This window comes from Sinocyclocheilus grahami, unplaced genomic scaffold, assembly GCF_001515645.1.
Source record: "Sinocyclocheilus grahami isolate Dianchi unplaced genomic scaffold, SAMN03320097.WGS_v1.1 scaffold1277.1, whole genome shotgun sequence".
Lineage (NCBI taxonomy): Eukaryota > Metazoa > Chordata > Actinopteri > Cypriniformes > Cyprinidae > Sinocyclocheilus > Sinocyclocheilus grahami.
The window spans coordinates 219683-228330 of record NW_015506456.1 but is presented as its reverse complement, the minus strand read 5'-3'; positions in this window follow the sequence as shown (position 1 = coordinate 228330).

The window sequence follows — 8648 nt, the reverse complement described above, 5'->3', positions numbered from 1 at the left end:
TGACTCTTAACTTTTATAAAGAATATCTCTTTGGATTTGAGACTTTAGTCTTTGCAACTTTACAGATCTTCTTTATGCACCAAGAGCTTGTAACACTCCAAAGAGAAAGGAAAAATTGAAATCGCATCATATGACCCCTTTAATAGCTGTTTTAATTAAGTCCTTCATTTCAGATTTACCCAAAGGTATTTCTAAATCAGTAACATTGTTTAAAGGGATAGTTCACCCAAAAATGAAAATTTGATGTTTATCTGCTTACCCCAGGGCATCCAAGATGTAGGTGACTTTGTTTCTTCAGTAGAACACAAATTATGATTTTTAACTACAACCGTTGCAGTCTCGGTCGTATAATGCATAGCAATGGTAACAAAATATATGAGAGTAAAAAAAACATGCACAGACAAATCCAAATTAAACCCTGCGGCTCGTGACGACACATTGATGTCCTAAGACACGAAACGATCGGTTTGTGCCAGAAACCAAACAGTATTTATATAATATTTTACCTCTAATACAACACTATGTCCAACTTCCTTGAGCGCGCGCAGTTGTTGGGTGTTGATATCCTAACTTCAGGCGAGCAGGCTCAGAAGTTGGGAATACGTGGAAAGTTACCATTCCCGAATGAGTTCGCGCGAGAGAACGTAATCTTTTAGTTTTAAGTCGGTTTGAAAAATCCGGATAAGTGCAAGTAAGTACCATTTTTATTAGCCGTCGTACCTACAATGACTGTGCACTGTGTAACCAATGAGTGACGTATACGCGTGAGAGATCACTTCCGGCACTTGCGTAAACTACGCCAGAGTGCGTACACACCTCACACACCAGATGCCAACACCAACATGAGCCGGCACCCATAAAAATACTGCTAAAAGTCTCAATTGGCAAATTCTGTAAAGATTTTGTAAAATTTCTATTAATATATATTGTCTTGAATCCGATCTTCCACTTAATAAACTAGTAAGAACTGAAAACGAATCTGAGCAAATTACTACAGCAGATGGTTTAACTTCTTCTACCCACTGTAATGCTATCAAAATAGCCACCATCTCTGCAGTATATACCGATATATCATTAGTCATTCTTTCTGCAGCTCTATACTTAGAAAGAGGGATATACATAGCTGCAGCTATTCGTCCAGTTATGACCAACTTGGAATCTTTGTTGGGTATATTGGGTATTTGGAATCATCTGTAAATATTTGTAAAAAGTGGAAATATTCACTCTCAAGATGCTGTTGCACTACTATCGCTTTAGGAACTTGATTTTGTTTATCCTTTATAGTTTTAAATATCTGGAGATCCACAGAAGGCATTGAGAAAAACCTAGGTGGAAGTGAGGGGCGGAGCTTACGTTCTTAACAGTAGCGCCACCTTACGGTTTTAAGGGGTAATTTGCTTTTATTACACACGATACGTCATACTTTACGTATGCATTTTATAATGTATATTAAGCATTTAAAAAACATTAATCTTGTGTAATTTAGTTTTATACAGTTATTCTTTTCATTGTATTATGCGAGTTATTTTCTGTTTGTGATATTAAAAATAATGTTTGAAACTTCTGGGCATTTTATATGAAATATACTTTAATCACAAGATTCAAAATAAATGTTTACTCCAGTCAAGAACACGTGTATCATACATTTTTCTATATGAAAACTGAAACATTTCAATAAAACACACACACACAGACAGAGCAGCAGCATAATTTTAAAAGTAACAATCAAAATGTATAGGTTTGGACAGCTTTTTTCCCTTAATAAATGAAATTATAATTTAAAAACTGCATTTTGTGTTTACTTGCATTATCTTTGTGTAATATAAAAATTTGTTTGATGATCTGAATCTTTTAAGTGTGACAAATATGCAAAAAATTAACAAAACAGGAAGGGGGCAAAAACCTTTTCACACCACTGTATATACAGGGCTGGGAAGGTTACTTTTAAAATGTATTTCACTACAGATTACAAAATACATGCTTTAAAAAGTAATCAGTAATGTATTTCGTTAGATTACTCAGGTTTAGTAACTTAATCTAAATACTTCAGAATACTTTGAAATACACAAAGGAACATATTAATGTCTTGTTTTTATGTTTTCCAACTACACCAACTGACACCTACCAGTCATAAGATTTGCGTTTTCCTTGCATTTTATTTTGAACAACATCAGTTTTCCACAGCATTTCTATGAACAACAAAAAATGTTGTGTCATTTAAACCTACCAATTAATATAAATTCAATTTGAATACAATGAATGGGATTCCGTGCAGTTTCATGCTGCATTCCAAGCTTCAAAACGAATCCAGACACACCAAACATATCATAAAAGTAGCCAAAACAGTTCCCCAAGTTATACAATAGATTTGTTTAATGAATGGACCAAACTTTAAGTGATTACTTCACTGATAATCCTCTCTATGGAGAAGCGATCGGCACAAAAGAATCGCTGTGTCAACATTGACAGGCCTCGTTTCCCAAAGCTACGGTCGCAAGTTACTTAATGTCGTTATAGTTCAGTGTAATTTAACAACCACAGTTCGCTAACTATGCTTTTGGGAAACACATCCCAGATCATTTACACTGGTTTCGTTAAACAAAATAAATGATTCATTTAAAAGATTGAATCAAAAGAATAATCTGTTCACGAATCGGATCATGAACTCGCATTACCGCGCCAAAGATAATCTATTCTTGAACATTTCGAATGAATAAAGACTTCAAGTCCATCTGTAAAACACACAAAGCTATCGTTTGGCTTTTATTTCATGCATGATTGGTATGGATCTGTTAATTGAATGCAAAGTGTGAATTCTAGGAGAATTCGTTGTCATTTTTCTATTAAATTCTTAGAAATATTAAACGTAATGATAGGCTAACCATTCAACACTGAAAATATGAGAAAATAGAAAAACCTTTCAAAAAGAAAAATTTTCAAAGATCAAGAACAACTTCCCTCAAGATGCTCTTTCAGATTAGATGTTGAATCCTTCATGCTGATAGAAGTTTTGTTGCAGGTAGGCATTGCATTGCATTGAGATGTTACATCCTTTTTCAGATTTATAAGTAAAATAGTCTTTGTATTTCCACGAGAGAAATGCATTACGCGAATGGCTTTCTGTTGTGTTGTCCACTTTTGTGTTGTGATGATGAGCATGTATGCACTCTCACTACAAATTGCTAAATGAACAGGCTGCTGCACGCAGTTTTTTTCAACGGAGAATCAGTTGCCTTATTGGTTAAAATCCCCAAACTTAAATATAAAATTAAGAAATGACATTAAAATTCAAAGTAATCACTTTGGTAATCTAAAATACTTTTCGGATGTAACTGTAATTTGATTACCACCTATTTAAAATGTAATTATAACGAAATACAGTTGCTCATATTTTGTATTTTAAATACGTAACGCCGTTACATGTATTTCGTTACTCCCCAGCCCTGTATATAGATAGATAGACAGATACAGTGGTCTGAAAAAGTGTTGGCCCCTTCCTGATTTCTTATTTTTTTGCATGTTTGTCACACTTTAATGTTTCAGATCATCAAACAAATTTAAATATTATTCAAAGATAACACAAGTAAACACAACATGCAGTTTTTAAATGAAGGTTTTTATTATTAAGGGAAAACAAAATCCAAAACTACATGGCCCTGTGTGAAGAAGTGTTTGCCCCCCTGTTAAAACTGTGGTTTATCACACCTGAGTTCAATTTCTCTAGCCACACCCAGGCCTGATTACTTCCACACCTGTTCGCAATCAAGAAATCTCTTAAATAGGACCTGCCTGACAAAGTGAAGTAGACCAAAAGAGAAGGTTAAAATCATTATTATTATTATTATATAGCAGAATAAGGATGAAGTGTGTGGATTTGTATGCTTGGGGGAGAAGGAGGGAATTTGGGTGTATTAGTCTGTGAACCTGTTGTCTGATCCACACTCCGGAGCAGATGGTGGCGGTAATGCACCAATTACGCTGGATGCCAACCGCCGTTAAACATTAAGAAGAAGAAGTGAAGTAGACCAAAAGATCCTCAAAAGCTAGACATCATGCCGAGATCCAAAGAAATTCAGAAACAAATTAGAAAGTAATTGAGATCTATCAGTCTGGAAAAGGTTATAAAGCCCTTTCTAAAGCTTTGGGACTCCAGCGAACCACAGTGAGAGCCATTATTCACAAATGGCAAAAACATGGAACAGTGGAGAACCTTCCCAGGAGTGGCCGGCAGACCAAAATTACCCCAAGAGCAAGTTTTGGATTTTGTTTTCCCCTAATAATAAAAACCATCATTTAAAAACTGCATGTTGTGTTCACTTGTGTTATCTTTTACTAATATTTACATTTCTTTGGTGATCTGAAACATTAAAGGGGGCCAACACTTTTTCAGACTACTGTAGATAGATATTTGAGACATACTCTCAAGCGTAGCCTGTTATCCACCTTGAAGGGCCTCTTGTAGGGTTTCTGCACTGTAATATACATGTTTCTTGGTTAATTTAAAATTGGTCAGAAGGGGGTGCAAATGTAATGGTGGGCTGGAGGAAATGTCCAGTACCTTTCCAATTCCAAAGTTCTCCAGAAGAATAAGAGTCCACCATCTCCGTATGATTGGAATTTCACACCGGAAGACACAAACATAGTGAAATCTTTAAATATCAACTGTTACAACATCATAAAGGTCAATTACTTTAACTGATAACTACCTACAGATGTAAAATCAAAGGGTGCTCCCAAGACAAGATGTACTGGAAAACAACAAAAAATAAGAATATTCTCCCTGTAAATGGCACAAAACAACTTCCTTGTTCCTTATTTAACAACTAAATAATCACACCAATAATTGGTTGCAAAAATGTATAGTATAGCCTAAAATAAATAAATAAGTACACAGGTAAACTATTACGCAATAATAAATTGTGAGTACATAGGTATATTAAACAAACAACTCAAGATATGCATACCTCCACAGACAACTGCCCTGTTGAAGTGGATTTGAAGATGACTTTTTAATTTGACCAGTTTAGCTGGCTTAAACATGCTGGTCAAGCAGAAAACTGCTGGTAATTGCTGTTACACTTGTTGCACTGCTGCAGCTCAGGTAATGTGTCAGCTCTCTGAATCCTTATGTGTCTCTACAAGAGCTGAAGCCACACACAATGATCTCAATCATGACAAATGGGATTAAAATAACTAAACTACAAGGTAATATTAACACACAAACAATGCATATAACAGAGGAAAGTAAAGCAAACGATTTATTTTTATGAATAATAAACGTCTTCAAAACTTCACCGCAAGGCCCATTTACAACATGCATCCGAAAATGTATCGAAACATCCACAGAAACAAGTTATATGCTATAAAGTATGACAACAAATTCAAGCTTCACATAACATAATAAAGCCAAGCACACATTAAATACTTAGCAGATAAATGTTTAACGTAATATATATGATAATTATTAAACATATGATAGCAAAAACATTACAGACTACATTACTGTTTGTTCTGTGGCTGCGGTTCTGAAACTGCTGGTGCCGCGGGTCCCCAGCAATCTCGAGTTCAAGCCAAACACTGACAACAGCGCCCACTAGGGTCACAGAATACGTTGGCCCCTACAGTCTATGGGTAGAACAGCTGAAATCCTGCAGCTCTTTCCGTTAAACAGAGTCAATTTTGCGCATTTGTGTTAGATCAGGGGTGTCAAACATACGGCCCACAGAGGTGTCCAATCCGGCCCGCAGGATGATTGAAACAATATTATAAAATGATACATAAAACATAATTTTGAAAATTAAATAAAGTGTATTCGCTACAATATTTTACTTTGAATTTAAAGCGGAACAAATGGCTCATTTATTTACGTTGATATTACGCCTCGGGATTCGGGACACGTTTTAAAGCGGCGGTACAAAAGGCCACAAAGCAAGGACATGTCAGCGTAAACAGTGGTGTAGTCAGTGCAGAAGTACCACTCACCGCGACGCAACATGCAGACGGGGAAAGCAGCGGGATGACGCACAAAAAGTTTCCGCAGAGCCAAGTGAGCCAAGGGAGTATGGTTTCCGGTGTTACGAGATTTTCGGTTTCCGAGATTTTTGGTTTCAGTGGGCGGGGCAGACATGAATATTCATGAGTTTCCCGGACATGCGCGTGGAACCAAGTGGAACTGAGAATTTCAGTTCACGCTCCTTGTATCTCAGCAGGTATAATGGGATATATATATATTTTTAAAAAGGTAAATATATTTACAGTGTTGCACAAACTACATTTGTTTATCATTTCCTAACAGTTTATAATGTTTTTATTAGTTTACAGTGCACGTTTTGTGCAGTCGTCCCTGACTGAATGATTGCAGGCATTCTTTGTGTAATGTTAGGATAAAGCACAGCAAACTTCAGCTAGTTGTAGCCTATACATTGATTTCAGTTCTCTGTGCTCTTCGTTTGTAGCTTGCGATGCTTTAAAACTGGGTCTGTTATTAGTTATCATTTGTTGAATACATCACTGCCTGCAACAATTGAAATAAACCTATAAACGTATCTGTGGACATTATTTTTTTTTTTGTATACTGGTGTGATGATCCATGTCTTAACTTACCCTGTTCAACATTCTCCATGTTGTCTGGTTGTGAATTGTCTGCTGTCTGGTTGTAAACTATGATACAATCATACACTGCTGCAAAAACATGTTGCTGAAATTTCTTTCTTTTTTTCATGTTTCCAATGTAAAATAGTTAAACATCTTTACAAACAAATGTAAATTTACCAATTAAGATTATCACAAGGTTTATGGTTCCATTTGCACAGTGAAACCAACAATCCCAGAACACCTGGATGATTACCTAACATTTCAAGGATGCAGAAATTCGGAGTGGCATGCTACGCTTACATACATGACAGAGGGAAGTTAGGAAAGTTGGATTCAAGATGTAAGAAGAGTATTTTTGTTGGATACGACAAGAATAGTCCGGCATACATGATTTACTATCCTAACAGCAGGAAGGTACAGAAATGCAGACTAGTGGAGTTTGTATCCAAAAGTACGGAGACTGTACAGATAGAGGATGATGATGATGATGATGATGGTTTTGAAACCACTATCAGAGAATCTGTGAAATCAGAATCAGATGTTAGTGCACAAAGTACTCAAGAACCAGTAGTGTATAGTAACCAAACACAACAGGAAGAAGATAATCCTGCAAGAGACAGGAAAAGGCCAACGTATTTGAGTGACTATGTTTGTGGTATTGAAGGTGATGTGACACTAGATGTCATGTGACCTAATCAGTGACTGAAAGGAATGACGTGTTTTTCTGTTTTAATAAAAATGTGCCAGTCAGAGCGACTGAGTGGTTGGTAAAGACGTATCTTCTCGTCTGTTATTTAGCGTACTCTGTTAACATCCTAACAGTTGTTTTAATGATGTGCGAGCTGACATTTTGTAACTTTGCTAAAAAACAAACAAACACATCATGAGAGTTTTTCAGTTCCGGATGAAGGCTATCAGTTTACAATATAATTCAATATATGGGGGCAAAAATAAAATATTAAGTGTGTTATATTAGTCACAATGCTGTCTGTTTATCTCTGTTTTGGCAAGAAAAAGTTTTTAACAAGAGGCAGCACTGTGTATTTTGTTACTGAATTAATCTGTGTTTTTGAACAAATTATTTGAGTTAATGATTCAGTGGCCCATTCATAAAGACAATCACTAGCTTAGATTCTAAAGAATCAGCCGTTTTGAATGAACGAGTCAATGGCTCACTCATTAAGACGGAGACTTGCTGCCACCTACTGGCGGCTTTAGTGTCATATTTATTTATCAGGCTTAAACCAACCAAGGTGCTATCTCAAAAACACACTCTGCAAAATATAGTAATTATCACTATAAAAAAAGACATTTTGTGTCAATTGCACACCCCTAAAATAACCAAGCATCATCTTTAAAAAAAAAAAAAAAAGTTGTCCTAGATTTTTTTTTATTATATTGTAGTTTGTATGGTTAATATTAATGTAATTGTGAGCCAACTAGGGTTTAACAAAAGGTAATTCGGCCCGCACAAGGGGACATTTTCTCCGATCCGGCCCTCAACCTTAAATGAGTTTGACTCCCCTGTGTTAGTTGGACGTAGTGTCCGTGACGTCACCCGTAGACTTCCGACGAGCGTTTTGAAGCCTGAAGTAGGCGGAGCCAGCCGTCGCCATCTTGGCAGCGCGTCACCGCGCGTCACTCCCGGATAATCGAAAATGGGCCGGCGGGAGCTGGCTGCTGAAACCACGCCCACCTAGCTCGACGGTGGTGACAGCAGCGGCAATCCACCTGTCACTCAAGTGGCCACGCCCTTAATTATGCAGAACTTTTAAGGCTTAATATAATTTAAACGGATGAGTTATAAAAAAATTCACCCCCCTCACAGTTGTCATGAAAGGCAAAATTAGCTATATAGACCAAAATCGTTTTTTGAACCAGGCTGTAAACATGTTTTTTTCTGCTGTAAATTTGGGCATTTTAACATGGGGAGTCTATGGGATTGACTCCCTTTTGCAGCCAGCCTCTAGAGGCCAGTTGACGAAATACAGTTTAAGTCTAACAGTTTAACTTCCTTGTTGGCTTCACGAGAGAGAGCGGGAGGTTGCCGCTCA